This window comes from Mirounga angustirostris, unplaced genomic scaffold, assembly GCF_029215605.1.
Source record: "Mirounga angustirostris isolate CCGP_5_RB_7025 unplaced genomic scaffold, mMirAng1.0.hap1 SCAF_16, whole genome shotgun sequence".
Taxonomy (NCBI): domain Eukaryota; kingdom Metazoa; phylum Chordata; class Mammalia; order Carnivora; family Phocidae; genus Mirounga; species Mirounga angustirostris.
This window is the reverse complement of record NW_026991724.1, coordinates 19,591,270-19,611,023: the sequence shown is the minus strand read 5'-3', so window position 1 is coordinate 19,611,023 and position 19,754 is coordinate 19,591,270. Positions and strand designations below refer to the sequence as shown.

The following is a 19,754-nucleotide window of genomic DNA, read 5'->3' as shown; positions in this document are numbered from 1 at the left end:
ATCAACTGTGAATAGGGGACATCAATTATTTTGAAGGAATTATCCCCATCAACTGTGAATAGGGGACATCTGCCAAAAAGGAGGCCCCCAAACCAAGCCGTAACACTCTTGATTTCCTCCCATGCTACCTAGGTTATATCCTTTAGTCTAATACGATTAGATTCATAATAATAATCTAATAATCATGCAAATAAATATATTTCAATAACCTTTAATCAGGCTCCAAAATGATGACTCATAGTGATGACGGTGTCAATCAAGGCTGAATAACTGCCCAACAGAATTTTCTAATGTTTCCACATGCAGAACAAAATAAAACTCAGACACACACCACAAAACAATGCAAGAATCACCGGCAGTGTGCATGGAGACTGCAAATTTCCTTACAATTTCATCAGAAAGAATGGGTGCTCAGAATCACCTCCCACCCAGGACACAGACGCCATCTGATACATTTTGCTCCCACAGCAATCCTGCCTCATCAAGAGCTGACAATCAGACATGCGAAACAAGTGCTATATATGAATCTTGCAAAAGTATCACCTTGGGAAAACAGAACCAAAACAAATTGAGAAATCATATAAATAATTACTCTGAGCTTCAAGTCTAACATGGAAAAGGAAGACACACAGGCATAAATGTTAATTAATATGACTGTTTAATTACAAGGGCACAAATTAATAAACCAGAATTACTCCAGATTTCCATCAGGCATCCCATCTCTGCATGTGATCTCAGAGGTGTGCGCACAGGGAGAGAAATGCTTAGCTTTCCTTGGCCAGGTGCCCAGCTGGAACGGCATCAGGAATGGGGGAGGTGAGGTCCCTGTGCAAAAGGACCAGGTCCTCCAGCCCCCACCCCTCTCCTCAGACACACTGAGCCCTCATCGACATCAGCAGATGCAAGCTTCCACCAGGATATCTCCCTTAATTAGGAAATCATTCCTCATACAGCTATAAGGACCCCACCACAACATGTTAAGGACAAAATGAAACCCAGCACAATCAAGAGGCAAGATTTATTAATAGCCATTGGATATGCCAGGTACTCTGTATCTCTGTGTTTCTCTCTCTCTCTCTCTCTCAATTTATTTTGGTTTCTGATTTCCCAAAGTAATGCTTTTGAAAAATTCATATACATCACTCGTTTTGCATGTGTGATTGTCAGCTCTTGACAAGGCAGGATGCTGTGGAAGCAAAATGCATATCAGACTCAATTCGGAAGATGGTATATCTACATGGGAGAAATCATCCCATTATACTGACATGAAAAAAGAGGCTCTGAAGTCATCGAATCTGATTTTGCCAAAGCTACATAACTAGAACACAGAAGGTTCTAGATGTCTGTGCACTTTTCATTATAGCCAGCCTCTTTCTAGAAATCAAAAATGCTTCCTCTTCTGAAACTTACACTATAACATTCATTTGATCATCTTCCCATTCAGTAAAGTCAGTTGTGGATCTACGAAATGCCAGCTTCAGATTATGTTCTGGGAATATGATGGTGAGCAAAAACTGCCCCAGAACCCCACTTTTGAGTGACTTACACAGGAAGTAGCAGAGGATGCCTCAGACAAAATAATCATGCAAATAAATATATTTCAATAGCCTTTGATCAGGATCCAAAGGGGAGAGAATATGGGGGCTACAAGAATTCATAAAAGTGAGGGTTGAGTGGTCAGGGAAAGCTCCCCTAAAGAATAATGGTTGAAGGGTGATCTAAAAGATGAATATGAATATATAATACATAGTAGCAGAATATGTATGAATATAGAATTCTCTCTGCTTATTCTGTTTTCTTCCCATCCATTCACCCTCCACCTGCTCCAACCTAACGCACCTTGTGCTCCCATCACTCTGCCTCAGGAGTTCATGGGATGAATTTCATGGACATTTCAATCCTCTATTTCCTTGAGCTCTCAGGCATTTTGGACAGAGTTGATCACTCCCTTCTCCTTGAAATCAGCCCCCTCTTGGCTTCTGAGCCAGAAATGTATTTGTTTTCCTCCTGCCTCTTTGGATCCTCTCTGAAAATCGCCATGACATCATCGTTCCCCAAGTGTTCTTACATTCTTTCCCTGGACAACCTCATTCCTCCCAACGGCATTACTGAGCACCCCACTGTGGTGATTCTCATGTTTGTATCTCCAGCCCGGACCTTTCTTCTGGACTCCAGATCTGTATTTCCAAATGGCCCGATGGATGGCTGCTCTTGGATGTCTCAAAAGCACCTCAACTCAGTATGGCCAAAACCGAGTTCATCTTGTGACCCCGATGCATCTCAGAGACATCTATCCAACTGGCAGCACAGAACCCCAAGCATCATGCATGATCTCTTTTTCTCCTTGCCTATGTGATATCTTGAATGATGGCGCCCAAAGATGTCCAGGTCCTTTTCCCTGGAACCTTATCAGCAAAAAAAGGGACACTGAAGATGTGATTAAATTAAGGAAACTGAAATATCGTAAGCCTCAAAGTGGAGAGATTATCTTGGATTATCAGGCTGGGCCCTAAATGTAATCACAAGGGTCCTTATGAGAGGGATGCAGAAGGTAGTAAAATAATGGGGAGCAGAGAGTGAAAGGATGCAGCCACAAGCCAACGAATACCAGCAGCTTCTAGAACATGGAAGAGGCGAGGAACAGATTCTCCCCTGGGGCCTCAAGGAAAAACCAGCCCTGCCAAGACTTTGATTTTTATTTTTTTTTTTATTTTTTAAGATTTTATTTATTTATTTGACAGAGAGAGAGAGACAGCAAGAAAGGGAACACAAGCAGGAGGAGCGGGAGAGGGAGAAGCAGGCTTCCCACTGAGCAGAGATCCTAATGCGGGGCTCGATCCCAAGACCCTGGGATCATGACCTGAGCCAAAGGCAGATGCTTAATGACTGAGCCACCCAGGCATCCCAAGACTGATTTTTAGCCCTCGTTTCTGACTTCTGGCCACCAGGACTATAAGAGAATAAATTGCTCTTATTTTAAGCCATAAACTTGTGATGTATGTTATAGCCACAATAGGAAACTAATACATCCTACTCTAACATACATGCTACCAAAGTGCCTTTATTTAGCTGCCCAAATAATTCCCAAATGTGTCTACTTTGGCCTATCTCCATAGCCCCTTCTCTGAGACGGTCTCCTGTCATCTCTCAGTCTGTGAGCAGATACCACAGCCTCTGACTTCCCATGGCTCCTAGGATAAGAAGCAATGTCACTGGCATGGCCCCCCGTAAATGTGCTTGTCCTGGTCCCTGCCTCCTTTACCAGGTTTATCTTGTACCCAGACACACACTGGCCTTCTTTCAGTTCTTGGAGAGTACTAATTCCCTAACCACCACAGGGCCTTTGCACAACCTTCTCCCTTGGCTGGGGATGCTTGTTAATTTCAGATAATAACTTAAATGTCATGTCCTCATCCTATTTTCTCTGATCTCCCAGCATTGGGTTCATCTAGCACATACAACAATTGAAATTTTACACTAATTTTTAGGACTGTATCACTTATGTCTAACTCCCCAGGTAGTAAGTCCTCAGAGAACAGGCTAGTTATGGCTTGGTGTGCCCACCACTGCATCCTCAGCATCTAGCATAGGACCTGGCAGAGAACAAGTGTTACAAATATGTTTGGATGAGTCCCAGAGCCAAACGGAGTGCCTTTGGGCATCTGTGTGGATAGGATGGGTGGTCTCAGTAGTTGGCTTTGTCCGACCCCTTCTAGCTATGCAGTTAGAGAAAGTGGGGAGGGATGTCATGAGAAGAATTTGATTGCACTCAGCAGTGGCCAAGAAAACTCCAGAATGAGAACTTAATCCTCATCAGCAGCATCTTCTTAAAACAGGCACTGGGCAGAGTTCTCAGTTAACTTAGTATTTACAGGGGGGAAATATGAAGAGTTTTGGGGGTTTTTTGCCATTAGCCTAGCCCCTCTCCATTTCCAGCCCTGTAAAGTTTCCTTGGCAATTTTTCCTTCAGTTTCTCAGATGAAAGTACTTTGGAAATTATCTAATAATAGACCAGAGTCTTTAAATAGCATTCTGTGCCAGGGGGGCTTACCTGAAGGCACATCATAGGCTACTTGGGGTTGGAGGTGGCTCTGCATTAACCAAAGCCCCTCTTCATCTATTCTGGGGACTGGGATTTCACACAAAAACTTTTGATAAAAGTTTTTTGTGACTAGAAAGAAAATATTTTATATAAGGCATGATTTATGTTATTTGCACCACATTTCATAGTTTTCAACAAAATACTTGTTGATTTCTTTTTTTCCATTCAGTTCTTCCATAAACCCATCAACTAGAAGGGGATTATTTACTCCAGTGGATATGAGAAAATGGCTCAAGGAGGTTAGGTAACTTGCCCAAAATCACAGACCTGGTAATAGGGAAGAGCTTGGACTCAAGTCCAGGACACTGGACTTTCTAGAAGCCATGGAATAATGGTTTGAGTCCATTTTATGGGCTTATTTATTTATTCATCAAGGAAATTACTTCACTGAACATTTAGGTTTCCTATGTAAAGAGAAAATAGCACACCATTTTAGGTGTGGCAAGGTGAGGTGGCTAGAGTAGGGGTAAATTTATTGCCTTCTTTGTGCTTCTCTGTAACTTCTACAATGTATGTGCAATAATTTCATACTTAGGAAACATTAGAAAATAAACAAGTATTCATTTGAAGTAAATCCACGGGTAAACAAAGGAAGGTCTCCTACTCACCTTGGGAGCGCAAGGGAGATGACTGATTATTTGTAACCAGCTCTGAGCCTTGATGATAAAAGGGAATGGGCAGTGATGTGGTACTGGGTAAAACCAACTCTGTTGCTTCTGAGACAGGCAAACCTGCTTCTCCAATTACCATTTGTGTGTCTCGAGTCTCTGGAGAAATGGAGAAATGAAACATTTCAGACTCTATTTTCTTGTCCCTTGGCATTTTTTAACAACCAACCAACCTATATTGGTCAAGACTCTAGAACAGAAGTTGCAGAAACACAACTGAAACTAGCTTAGAGGGCAGAAGGAATTCGCTGAGTTACATAAATGAGGAACTAAGGAAGCTCATCGCAGTCATGGCTCCTGTTCCATCTATAAACTCAGCCTTCCCCTTCTTAGTGCTTAAGCACACTCGCCCCATGTGACTGGAAAGGCGAGCACCAGCAGGCTTGTTGTTCTTATCTTCCCAGATTGGGAAAACTGGTGGGAATAAAACCTCTTCAGAGCCTTCACACTAAGCGCAAGGTTGATTCTGATAGGCTACGCTTGAATTCCGTGGCCCCGCCCCTTCTCAGAACCAATCACTGTGGCCAGGTAATAGGGAGTAGGATGGGCCCAGCCAATCCCGTGTGCCCACCTCTGTGCCCAGGGGCCCTCTTCCTGGAGACCCAGCTCTCGTGATGAATACCGAACAAGGCAAAATCCTGACTAAGCCAGATGATGTGAGAATTTCCCTTGGCCAGAGGGTCCAATTTACGTGTGCCGCTGCAAGGTTTAATTAGTTTGTGAAATGCATTAAATGATAAGTAAGTTTTGCTAAGCAACATTTCTATACTTAGCGGGGGCAGAGAGAAAAACTTTAAAATCAAGGTGACAACACAGAAACAAAGGAATGTTTGGTCAGGAAAAAAAAAATAGGACCATAAAATGTTAGGTTCTAGAGAAAATCATCATGGCATGAGGTTCCAAGAAAGCAGGTATGTGGCCCCCTGACATGGACTAAACCCTGGATGGCCACCAAGTTCTTCCCGATAATTTTTGTTGCATAACTACTCTTTGCAAATAGGAGACAAGAATTGCAGAAGATGCTCCTCCCTCAATAAAACTCCAAATAAGTTAGATATTGAATAAGACACTGAGATCCTGGCAAGAATACACAAAAAATTGGGCCTCGAGCTGTTGAGAGATGATAAATTGTCAGTTACTGTTTAATAAGATTGTGTCTCATCACCATCTCCTGTAAGGGGTTTGATAGCTTTTGTTTTTAACCTGTGAAGATGAAAATCTATTCCCAGCTAGAGCTGGAAGCCCCAAACCATACAGCTGCAATATATCAATTAATCAGTCAATCAGTTGGCCAACAGATCAGCAAGACTGTATTGAGGATCAGTTCCTACTGGGCATCTGGGGCAGGGGAAAGAATTAGAAAATTTGCCCCCACAGACGCTGGATGAGGGAAGCCACGATTCAGAAGGCATTTACTCCAACCTTAAAGGCAACAGAGAACCTCTTTCCATTAGAATTACGTTGGGTCGGCATGTCCCATGTTCCCATCTGTCCTGTTGTATAGACATGTTTGATTTTAGACCCTGGGTTAATCCACAGGCTTTGACTGCCACCTCTGCCCTACTCAGGGCTCAACACCAGCAACATTACTCCTTATATATCAACTGGGTTTATGGATCCTATCTGTGCTCCCTGGGCATTTTATGAGACAGAACTAGGGATGAAAAACCTGGAATCAAGCTCAAATTCCACCCCTACCCTTCAGTTATACAGCTGCCCTTGGCCCCGGTATCTTTAGCCACCAAAGCAGAAATAACAACATGTGCCTTGTCGCCTGCAAGGATTAAATGAGATCACAAATGCAGAGTGTTTAAAATAAGACCTGGTACAGAGCTAATGCTATTTTGTTAACATTACAATCACCACTGGTGGTAGTGGTGTTATTTCAACCATCAGATGGGTACTCTCAGGTTAGATTTTTTTTTTTTTTTTTTTAGTATCCATAAAAATGAGTATAGGCATGTTTTGCTCCTCTGTTCTTTATCCCTCTCTAAATGGACCTCCTCACCCTACAATAATCCTATTAAATTCTACAGACTTTCACTTGCATGACAAATATCCCACTGGTTTCAGCCCAAACAAAAAACTAATTGTCCCCTTGTTTGTCTATGTGTGAGTTTGTTTTTCCAGATGAAACATTTCAGACTCTATTTTCTTGTCCCTTGGCATTTTTTAACAACCAACACTGTATGAGTTCACCACAAAGCTAGGGCTTCTTGGAGCAAGGAAGTAAGAGTGTGTGAAACCAGTGGCTCTATTTCAAGCCACGGTTCTTAATTTCAGCGAAGAAACGGCTGAAGGAGTGTGATATAGAGGAGAGAACATAAACTTGAAGGTCAGGAGAGGCAGCGTCTTAATTAAGCCTGCCTCCCCTCTTCCGCCTCCTCTAAGTTACATGACACTGGGTATGTATCTAAACCAGTGCAAAAACCAACTATTCTTCTCGCCCTTCCAAGAATGAATTCGGCAAGATTTATGGACATTATTTCCTTATATATTCCTCACAATGACATTAACAAATCAGAGGCATCATGACCCTTCAGGGGAGGAAATCAGTGGAAGTATTTCCCTGGGAGGCTCTGAAGAAAGAGGCCAAAGGCAGAAAAGCAGGAGATTCAAGTTCAAGTCCCGGTCCTACCATCAGGATGTGGGCGACCTTCAAAAAGCCTCCTCTTCATGCTGGCCTCCTTTCTCTCTTTGAGAATGGGGAGATTGAGACTAAAGGATCCATTAAATGTCCTTCCAACTCTGGCACTTGGTCACACTCCGTTCTAAGACTTCCCATGGAATAAAATCTTAACTGCTCTCCCTTCTCTCTCAACTGCCTTAACAACCACACCTGCTGCCTCTTGCTTGTCAACAATAACTAGTATTTGTTGAATGTCAGATATGCGTCTGACTGTGCCAGATGCCTTACCTTATTCTCATCCTAACCCTCTGAATCAGATGCTATTATTATCCTACTTGATAGCTAAGGAGTCCAGAGCCATGAAAGGTTACAACACTTCTTAAGAAACATTTCTGGGGCATGAGATGCAGACCCACATTGCTGTACTGCTTCTCAACAAGACGACCTCGGCTTGCGAGATACAGAACTTGCAAGATAAGGCCACCCCTTAGACAGAGACCCCTGGGGTCTCTAAAGCATCTCCCTTTGTTCAGTAGTTCTTCCTGCCCTGCCCCCCATCTCCAGTTTGGGCTTTGATTTAGGTCTTTGATGGGGGGAGGGGCAACATGGGTTAATGAATGGTTCAGAGATCTTGTTGGTGGGCTGAGCAGAAGAAGAGTCCCTTGTCTGTCCGGCAGAATGCATGCCCTCAGAGGACCTACCCAAGCCTGTGGTCCTCCTCTGGAGCACTCCTGCCCATGAGGCTATTGGGCAAGTTAAGTGGGATACTATAGTTTAAACTCCAGAGACAACTGCTGACATACCATTGACCTTACTCTACCCTTACTCCTATCCCACTTTAAGACCCAATCCTTGGAAAGCTGCTTTTCTATTTTTGGAATTGATCCACCCCTCTCTGAATCAATCCAGGTCCCAACAAGAAAGAGATTACATGCTGCCTATGTTCCCCTCTAGGATTTTGATGGATTCCTATCTCACATTTAGGTCTTTCATCCATTTTGAGTCTATTTTTGTATATGGTGTAAGGAAATGGTCCTGTTTCATTCTTCTGCATGGGGCTGTCCAATTTTCCCAACACCATTTGTTGAAGAGACTGTCTTTTTTCCACTGGACATTCTTTCCTGCTTTGTTGAAGATTAGTTGACCATAGAGTTGAGGGTCCATTTCTGGGTTCTCTCTTCTGTTCCACTGATCTATGAGTCTGTTTTTGTGCAAGTACCATACTGTCTTAATGATGACAGCTTTGCTGAAAACAGAGTGACTCAGGAGAGTTTATTGCTGAATGGGCTATGAACCAAGGCGTGGGTAAAGGGCACTGAAGTGAGAGGACAATAAGTAGAGTCTTGGTAGCAGAATTTTACCACCCCAGGACCAAAAGGCTGAGAGCGGAGGGGTAGTTATTAGAAATCAGAGAGAAAAAGAGAGAGAGAGAGAGGCACCAAGGACAATCACCTTTCTTGGGAGGAGCAATCTCTAGTCGAAGGACATAGCCAGCCAAGAGGTGGCCTGGTAGGGAGGCAGTTAGGGGACAACACTCTGACCTCACTATTGGCTGTGAGGGTTTGTTCCAGAACATTTAACTGGCCCGACCTATTTTGCAAAAATACCAGACCCTTGGTCAGGGCATGAAGTGTACTGATTAACAGTGTTGCTTTGTCACTGTGGGTACAAGGCGTTTGGGGCTGGTTCGCACCAGCTCGGGGGCGTTGTTTCTTGGCAATGGCAATGTGGATGACTTGCACTCTCTAACCTCCCTCCGAACACTTTTTGGGACTCCCCACTGGCAGGGCCCAATTGGAGGAAGCAGGCAGAGGAACTCCTTGATGTCACACATGTAATTCAGCTTCGGCAGCAGAGTGCAAGCTGGAAAAGGGTGGAGTGGGGGTCTCCTGGTCACTGCTTCAGCCTCAAGGCTGTGTCCCATGCACCACACTCACTGGGATCTCTTTTACATCAGAACATCAGACACATGGCCCCACCCACCTGACCATGAGTCCGCTCAGCGCCCCGCTCCCCCGCATCCCATGGGCATCTCCTCCGCCCATCTCGGAGCCTGGCACGGAGGAGGGTGCACAGTGAGTATACAGCACCTCCAGGGCCAGCAAGCATCGTGGAGAACCAGCCAGCTGCCTGCTTTCCCCCAAGGTCTACTCTTTGTTGTTGTTGTTGCTGCCAAAGAAGCTTGCCAGTTTCCCGGCAGCTACAGAGACGCGTTGGAAGGTGGGGAGAGATGGTTGAGCGGAGAGAGCTGTTGCAGGTGGAGGTCCAGCCAGAGCCGGTCTCCGAGTGCCTCCCCAGGTGACATCAGATAAACAGAGATGGGAATCACATTTCAGTGTGACAGCTTAAAAGGCATGTCAAGAAACAATTAAAAAGATCTAGAGCAACCAGGCCCTGAGAGACTTTTGTTGGAGTGAGACCGCTTCCCATCCTCTGATATGGGGGCGACATGGCCCAGGAGCACATGTTCGGGGCCTTGAATTCTCAAAGGCAGGATCCTCTGAGACCTGGGGCTGGAGAGTAAGTGAGCCTGGAGAACTGGACCATCTATTGCTTTCTGGTGTTTGAGAAATCACCAGCAATCACCAGCACAGAACATCTGCCTGGCAAGTCTCCGTGGAAGCTCGCCACCTTCCAATCCTTGTAAAAACCCCGACCGTGAGGAATAATATTTACAGAGTATTGCCTGAAGGACGTTCTGTCCATCACTCCTTCGGATCAAGTTTTTCAGATTATCTTCCCCAGAGCCCTGGAATTCCTCGGGGTGTCCCCGAGGCTCCCTAGAAACCAATCCCCTGCCTGTACCCCAATCCAGAGATTGCCAGGTCTCATCTGTTATGAGTGGGATATTGGGTTGCAGATAAGAAATCACCTTTCTAAAAATGCAGCTGGAGGCCTTAAGAGAGCAAAAGCCATCACATTAGCCTGAATCTTATTCTGTGATCAAGCCAGATGAAGCCTGGGTCATGTGCCTTTGCTCTGCTGCCCTTAGAATTTCTCGTGCTAAATTGAGCTTCAGAGGAATCCCATCAGCCCATAAAAAACAGCTTATTGGAATTCCTGAAATGTCTCTTGAAGGACTTATTTTGGTGAATTCATGAGAGCCTTGCCTCTTTTGTATCAGGAAGAGTTAATTCCAGTTTGATTGGGTCACGCAACCCCTGTGGGCTGGGAATTTGGCTCTGTCTCCATCTTGGCCTTGGCCTCTGCAAATCTCAGTGCCATCCCCGAGGCCCACTTCCAACTGTACAGAACCTACGCTCTTAGAGATTCTAATCCCTGCCCCAGCTCCCTCAGCTACTTACTTTATCATTTTGAATTGCATTTGTTTGTGTGAGTTGATGCAGAATATGTGTATCCTCCCTCCTTTGTGAAAAGAGAGGGAGAAGAGACTACATGAACAAATAAAAGTATGTAACCCTTAAAAAAGAAGCAACTCATTTCATTGGTAGGGCTTTTACCACCCCACAAACGTGTTCTAATTCTGATCTCCCATGAAATATACTGGTTTTCCCATGCTCTGCTTACAAATCTTTGTTGGCTCCCAGCCTGCTGGCTATAAGAGGACATCAGCCTCCCTCGATGGAAGCGAATCCAAGGCCTTCTCAATTCTGATCCACCAGCTCAGCCCTGTCTTGCCCCTGCATCCTATACCCCCCCACCATGAGGCCAAAGTGCTCACCAGTCCCCAAATCCATGTAGCCCCTTCCTATCTCCATCTTTGGCACACATGGTTCCCAAGCTTATAATGTCTTCCCCCCATTTTCCCCATGGAAAATTCAAGTCCAGGAGTATTTCTCCCCCTAGTGAGGCTCTGCTCGGCCCAGAGCAGACTGCTGTCCCCTCCCTGTTTCTTCCATCCAAGTCACGTTTCTGTTGGTCACTCACAGTATTACATTGCCAGGCTTCTATTAGTCTCTCCCACTGGACTTCCAAGCTCCCTAGGCATTGCGGGGGGGGGGGGAGGGGGGGGGACACACTTTACCAGAGAGTCTCCACTGGGGACAGAAAGCTGAGACGGCTTGGCACAGAAGAGGTTAAGTACTCTCTTTTATGCCACAACAGGCAGGCAGACCCCCAAGGCATCATTCCACGGCTCTCTGTCAATACAGGTTTTAGAAATGTGGATGGCTGTGGTCACTCTCACCCTCCCCCAGTCCTGCCCTCCCCTGCCCTCCCTGAGATCTTCACTTCCAATCTCAGAATCCACCCACAGGTGGAAGCTCTGGCATGTCTTGCGGTCATCGACTCAGTCTCAGACTTCTGATATTTTGAATTTCTGAGGTGAAGAATCCTTATTGGTTTTGCTAAGAAGAGAGAACATCATCTAGGGTCCCAGGGAAGCTGCATGTGCTTCCATGATTCTGCTATACTGATTGATGACGCACAGTGAGCCTCCCATGATAGCACGGTACAGCGACAGAGCTGTGCCTTTGTGTTTGCACACCCATGGCACACTCACAGAATCCCACCCCACCCCACGCTGAGACTGAGCAAAGGTGGAGTCAGAAAGACTTGAGTTGAAACACTGGCTCAGTTGCTTACCCAGTGTGTGTGCCCTTGGGCAGGTCTCACTTGTACAACCACACTTTCCTCTGTATGGTAGGGATAGCACGTCTTATTTTATTTTCCCTACAAGTCAGTAAGTATACGGAATAGCTCCAGTTTGCCAAGTCATTGAATCTCTCCATGCCTCAGTTTCCTTCCCTACAGAGCAGGAACATGCCTACTTCGCTGGGCTACTATGAGAATTTAGTAAGAAAACGGATGCATAGAACTCCATACAAAGCCTAGATGTGAACACTTGTTTATTGTCTGTAGCCATGCCCCCAGAAGATGAAAACTTTCAGTCTTGTGATGTATCTCCTACCAATGCAGGGGAAATGTCACCTACAGCTTGGATATGCCTTGTGCTTGCTGACTATAAGGATATTCCTGGGAAGGAATCTCACTGTCAATTTGAACAGATCCCTTTGATTCTTATCTATGCACTAAAGTCACTCTCATTGTCTGCCAGTGAGTCTCTTGATGTCTATGGACCTCTGAATTTTCTTGCAGGTAGCACTCCCTTGCCAAGCTCTAAGTTGTTGTTGGGAAGATGCCCCTCATTCATCCTCTGTGCCCCCACCTAAGGCTTCAGTGAGATCCTTCCACCCACAGTGCTGGTCACCAGGCTCTAGATACTGTGCGGTCAACCAGCCAAGAATAATCCCCCCACCTGCCCCTATAGCTGCCAACACCTGTTCTCACACCCTCACTCCAGTAGGGGGCTCTAGGCTCAGGGCTGTCCCTCTCAGTCAGCTCCACTCCAAGGAGACCACCTGCCACCTACACAGCCACCCTTGGGAAGTGACAAGCATGCAAGAAGCACTGACGCATTAAGAAGAGGCTTACACCAGTTAGAATGGCAAAAATGGACAGGGAAAGAAACAACAAATGTTGGAGAGGTTGTGGAGAAAGGGGAACCCTCTTACACTGTTGGTGGGAATGCAAGTTGGTACAGTCGCTTTGGAAACCAGTGCGGAGGTGCCTCAAAAAACTAAAAATAGAGCTACCCTATGACCCAGCAACTGCACTCCTGGGTATTTACCCCAAAGACACAGATGTAGTGAAAAGAAGAGCCAGATGTACCCCAATGTTCACAGTAGCAACGTCCGCAATAGCCAAACTATGGAAAGAGCCGAGATGCCCTTCAACAGATGAATGGATAAAGAAGATGTGGTCCATATACACAATGGAATATTACTCAGCCATCAGAAAAGATGAATACCCAACTTTTACATCAACATGGTTGGGACTGGAGGAGATTATGCTAAGTGAAATAAGTCAAGCAGAGAAAGTCAATTATCATATGGTTTCACTTATCTGTGGAACATAAGGAATAGCATGGAGGACATTAGGAGAAGGAAGGGGAAAATGGGGGGGGGGGATTGGAGGGAGAGATGAACCATGAGAGACTACGGACTCTGGGAAACAAACAGGGTTTTAGAGGGGAGGGGGGAGGGGGGATTGGTTAGCCCGGTTATGGGTATTAAGGAGGGCACGTACTGTATGGAGCACTGGGTGTTACACAAAAACAATGGAAACCGATTATGTATTGTATGGTGACTAACCTAACGTAATAAAATTTAAAAAAAAAAAAAAAGAAGAAGAAGAAGAAGAGCCTTCACTGTTTCTGCGCTCAGAGAAAGAAGGAATTTGCCTGAGGCCAGGCCTGGGGAGGCTGCCATCTTTCTTCCTGAACTCTGCCCACTCCGGAGGGGCCATATTTAATTCATGATGCTGGAACTAGCACCGTTGCCAGATATATTTCCTTGATAATTAAACATTAAACACACAAGTATTTCAAAGCATTTGAAATAACTCAGAACGAATGAAGGACTAATTGCTTCACTCTGTGTATTCAAACAGTGATGTTATTTTAAAAAAATGCATTCTTATGTCAACTGCTGCATCCATTAATTGCACGTTTTCCAACAGTTAGCTGTGGTGTGATTAAAGCATATGAAAATAATCTTTTAATTAGCTTTCATTTCGAAACAAATAGACAATTAAACCAAAGAAGTAAGTGTGAAAATTCTGTTGGTCTGTTTTGGGGGGATGCTTGTACAAATAATGACTATATCACTGGAAATTATTGCCTTGGCTGGTCTAATGCTTGTTATAGTAATTTCATCTTTTCTCTACTACATCCCTTCTATTTCTTATAATCTCATACCCCTACTGTTTTCCCCAGAAGCCTAAAATATATAACTAGATGAATAATAGTCTTTTTCAAGAATGTCTTTTTGAGTAGAGCTCTTCAAAGTACCAGCCAATTCTTATTAAAAATATCACTGTACTCATCACTGGTGTTTAAAAAGAGGAAAAAAAATCTGTTTTGGCAACAGTGTCATTAATACTTTCTCCCATCCTGTGAAGCAGGACCTGGGCCAGGTGATGGAAGAGGTGCCCAGGGCACAAGATTTAAGGAGGCATGCATTCCCACATGCCAGCCCTTCACTTGAACAACGCCCAGAGTGTATGCCTCCTTAAATTTTGTGACCTAGCGGCCTTGCTTGTCTCACTCTTGACCCAGCCTCATGATAAAGAGTCACAGGGTCTCCACTATGTGCTTAGTGCTATTCAAGAACCAGTTAACAATGAGAAAGGAACTGTAGAATCTGTTTGGTCCAAACCCTCCTTTGTTGTGTGTAAGGAGACTGGGGCCCCCCAAAAAGAGGAAGGAACGTGCTCAGTGTACGATGAAGAAAAGCAAGATGGAGATGACATGATCTTTGTCCTTGGCCATTCAGTCAATAAGCATTTGGGGTGTGTGTGTGGGGGGGGTGTATGTGTGTGCGCGTGTGTGGCATGTGTGGGGGTTCACCAGCCTCAAATGGGCAGTGTTACCATGGAAGACACACACTGCAGGGCGGAGCAAGAGAGCTGATCCTAAGGAAATAGAGATTAGGGGCCATCCTCTGAGCTGAGCAACCTTGGGCTAGTGACGTCACCTCTCTGAGCCTGTGAACCATTTCTTTAAATGAAGATAATATTTATGTCACTGTGAGCACCAGGGACAATAATGGGAAGTGTGTTGCACAGTGACTGACATAGAATAAAGCATAATAATGACTATAGATACCATTTTATAGGTAATTTACTATGTGTCGAGAACTACGCTAAATGCTTCCTCTGCATTATGGAATTTTATCTGTACAGTAACCCATGGGATAAGCATCACAAAGTTCATTTTATAGGTAAAGAGAAGGGCTCAGAGAAATGAAATGACTTGCCCAAGTTCACCCAGGTGGTAAGTGGCAAAGTCAGGATTTGAACCATTTCCGTCTATTTCTGGTATTTGAGCTCTCTCTCTCTTAAGAAAACAGAGCTCAAATTTGGGAACATACCCATGTTTAGCAAATTCTTCAGGCAAGCCCTACAGATTTTAAATCCATCACCCAATCCCCTCAGCTACTGTCACAAACTCAATTAATGGGGTCCAGTAGCACCATGAGCAACAAGAGTAGTATCGTTATCTCATAATGATGGAAACAATGTATAAGGTATAGAAAAAATCACTTCCCACCTGATGGGACAATTGCACTGAGATGCTTGGGGAACTTGGGAATGGAAGCACACACATAAGAGAACCACAGAATTGAAGACTTAGAAGGGATCCCCACTTCTGTGTTATCCGGCCCTGCCCCCTCCCCGGCACCTCTGGCACAAGGTGGCACCACCTCGTTCACCCCCATTCACTTCATCAGCACATGCCTTCATGATATTGAATTGAAACCTGCCCTTCAGTCCCCTGGGGCCACACAGACACACAGTTCCCTGCAGCCACCCTCCTGCTGCCCATCGCAGGCACAAGACACCGGGCTTCTGCCCATCCTCCAGAGGGCGCCCTTCCTATGCGCCTTATCAGCCCAGGAGGCTTCCCGTAACCTCTGGGATTCTGACAGATGTGGGGTTAAATCCCAGCTCCACCACCACAGCGGACCTCCAGGAAGCCAATTCGCCCCTCAGAACTTATGTTTTCTCTTCTATAACGTAAAAGCCGTAACAGCTACCTATTGTAGAGTGGTATTGAAGGAGATAAAGCATATAAGCACATTACTCACTCTATACAAGCACTCGATAAATGCTAACCCCTGTCATCATTACTGTATTTCAGAGGGGAGCAGGAGAGCATCTGGGGACCTGAGGCAACGGAGAACAAGAGATTAAGGGGGGTCCTGCAGGCCAACCTGAGAGAGACCCAGCAGAGGGGAGGTCAGCCCCCCCCCCCACCACCACCTTTCCAAAGGATAATCGGTAAACAAACCATTGTATTGAGCAGAGCCCCCTTTGGGGACTCTCTGGAGCTGGAGGGTCTGCAGCTCCATTCAGATATCATTGCGGTTCTGCTAAATTATCGCCAGAATGTGTTATCACAAATCATTCTGTGACTTGGCAGGATTGAGTGAAATGTGATCCCAAATCATACATTAAAGGAGTAGGGCATTTGCGATGGCACATTCATTTACACCATTCCATTTCACTCTCTCAACTGCTAAGACAGTCAAAACTCCCAGCAGGGAGCACTGGCCACAGCAGAAGGAAGACACTGAGTTATGACACGTCCTTGTCTGTCTTCCCCGCGAAAGCAGGAGTGAGCATGTATTGCCGATGTGCTGTGATTGCTGAGGACCAGAGGGAGGCGGGGGTAGCTTAGCCTTGAAGTTTCCAGAGGTCAAAACACGGACAGCAAATTATAAGGACCCCAGGATGCCTCCTCCTTTTCTGCATCGAGTATTGGTGATTACGTGGATTAAAAGGTGAATGAAATTTGGAAATGTCCACTTCATCCTCCCTCCCATTCCTGCACTGGCTGCTGGGATAGAATCTCTCACCCTCCCAGACTAGGAAGCAGCAAAAGCCAGGTCTGCTGGTAGATAATGCAACAGGAGTATTTTGACAAACCCAGCATAGGGATCTGAAAAAGATTCTGCTTTTTTATGGTTGCCCAGGGATAAGGAGAGCACTGGGTACCCAGTGACCTGAATCTCAGACATTAAAACCCTCACATCAGTTAAGACCCTGACCCTTCCAGATTCACCAATCCCCACCCCATCACTCAAGGTCTGATTGAGATATTCCTCCAGGGTCATCTACTGACAGCATGAACACAGGCACCATGCCAATGAATAACATGGGAAACTGCTCTCATCTGAGGATCAGTAAAAGATTTACATAAGGGAGAAAATAATTTTTGAGGTCTGAAAAATGAGTTGGTATAAAATAGCCAAAGGGAGGTTGGAGGACTGGGGCTGGGCAGTCAACTCTGCAGCAGGGCAGACTCTGGCAAATACGGAGGACCGAAGGACACCTGTGGGCTGGAACAGACCATGGGATGGGACTGGAGGGCGAGGAGGCCAGAGATTGGGGTGGCCCAGACACACAGTGCCAAATCCATGGTGAGGGTTTTGGTTGCAGTAACAAGTAGACATGATTAGATTTGAGTTTTGGAGAAAAAAAAAAAGTTTTAATCCATCCGCTGTGTTGGAACTGGATTGTAGGTTTTGCCAAGAAGGGAGGGAGATAGATCGAATAAGGGGTGATCACCATAGTCCCAATAAGGGGGAGGAACTGGGCTTGGGGCAGGACAGCTGCTGGAGATGGAATGGGGAGGATATAGCCCAGAGATATCGAGGAGGTAAAATTAGCAGAATTTGGCAAGAGACTGTCTGTGGTGGGTAAGAAAGACTGGGCACAGGGTTTGGTCTTAGTATTCATCCAAATGCTCCCCCATGCAAGGTCATTTGAAGCCTAATAAAACAGCTTTCATAAAATTAGATTCGGTCAAAAAGTCGTGTGGTAGGCTGCTCATTTGAACAATATTGAAAAATATGGTGCATGGTAGCCATATTGCTCTTTCTAGAATTTTCAGTGTTGTGAACTGGAGCACCATGCTTGATATCTTCAGAGGTATTTTGTCTTCAGATCTGTTCTAGAATTGTCTGAGGCAAAGTGATCTTAATGTTAGTCTGTAGAGAAAGAACTATTGAATACTGTGTGAAATGGAAATTCAAGAACACATTTTTTTTTCCTTTAATCTCATCAAAATCCACATCAGGATACCTAAACCAGTTCCAACTTCGCCACTAACTTGCTATGTGACCTCAGGCCATTTTCGTTCCTTCTCTGTGCTGTCATCTCTATTTTGGGAATGTGGAAGAAAGGTATCTATAAAGCAACTTCTAGCACTAAAATCCTTTACAGAGGAGACACCAGCTCTACACACGTGGAGAACATACTCATAATTGTAGGTAATTGAACTTCTGTTCCACAATGACTACCTGCACACTTGGATCCTGATTTTAACTCTGTTCTCTCAAACAAAACGCAATATGATTTACAGTCAATTTTGAAACAAATTTGCTCTAATGAAAAATGTTCCAAGGGCACCTGGGTGGCTCAGTTGGTTAAACGACTGCCTTCAGCTCGGGTCATGATCCTGGAGTCCCGGGATCGAGTCCCGCATCGGGCTCCCTGCTCGGCGGGGAGTCTGCTTCTCCCTCTCCCGCTCCCCCCTCTTGTGCTCTCTCACTCTCTCTCTCTCAAATAAATAAATAAAATCTTAAAAAAAAAAGAAAAATGTTCCAAGCAACATCACGTTTATAAGAGTTACATTTTCCTAACGGGCACCAGGCAAAGGGAAACATCAAAACACCAAATCTGCAAACCCAGAGAATACACAACACTTACACATCGCTGTTTGTTCCCAGTAAAATTAGCTCCACGTTACCCACACAGTCAGACTCCTCAGGTGATTTTCCGGAGTAGGACCAATTTATACCTCAGGCCTCCTTTGTGCTGCACACCTGACTGCCACCTCTGCCACATCCTGCAAAGGAACATCTGCTCTTAATGTCTCAAAGCTGTTTCCGTAAATACACTTGTACTCTGTGCACAGAACTGTAGCTTCAAATGCCCACCCCCAGCCGCTATTTTTGCTGCCAGTACCTTACTTTAGATTAGATCATCCTCTTCCATTTTGCAGACCACAGCCACAGGAGGGTAGCTGGTCTACCTGACTCCAGTTGCACCCCCCCCACACACACACATGCTATTCCATGTTCTGTGTCAGCTTCCAGTATGTTCTTTGTAACAGAAAAGCCTGTCCTTCTCATCCCCCTTGGTCCACAATCTCTCGAGGTGAAGCCCAAAACCTCAGACAGGACATTCGAGGTCCTTCTGGAACCTATTCCAAGCCACTTTTCTAGTCTTGCCTGCCCAGACTCGGCTCTGTGCAGCCTCTCCCAGACACACGGAAGGTTTCCCTCTCCTCACAACATGACATCATCCTCCAACACTGGCTTATTTTTCTGCCTCCTATTCCCTTGCTCTGGAATGTACTTTCTTTTTCTCAGCTTAGCATACATCTGCTTATTCATTCAACAAATGTTTTAACACCTATCATATGGTGAGGAATGGCAGAGTATTTTGGCCAAACTCTACCAGAAGAAAAATGAATGAAGATTTAACAGTCTGGAAGCAGAGGCATTTTGAAGGATGCTTGGGAAGGGCTCTTCTAGAACAATGGTGTTCAAACTTCAACGAGCACTTGAGTCACCTGGTGATCTGGCTAAGATGCAGATTTTGATTCTGCAGGTCTGGGAGCCAGGGAATCTGACAGTTCTAACAAGCTTCAAAGCAGTACCTGTGCGGCCGGTCCAAGGACTTAGAGTAGCAAGGGCATCCCCCCCCTTTAGATTTAGACATAACTGGATTCAAATTCCAGCTCTGCTGCTTCCTAGCTGTGGGAAGTTGGGCAAGTCACCTAACTTGTGTGAGCTTCAGTTCTTGGTAGTGAGTTGCTAAGTGG

General features: G+C 45.2%; 1 long non-coding RNA gene across 1 annotated transcript in view; it reads right to left on the bottom strand.

Annotated features, from left to right (window-relative positions):
• LOC123854957 (uncharacterized) overlaps positions 1-19,754 on the bottom strand; it is a 191,364-nt gene that overhangs the window by 27,552 nt on the left and 144,058 nt on the right. The window contains exon 3 of the long non-coding RNA XR_006793430.3: positions 4,711-4,869. This is a non-coding gene — a long non-coding RNA (uncharacterized LOC123854957). The remainder of the gene's footprint in view (positions 1-4,710; positions 4,870-19,754) is intronic.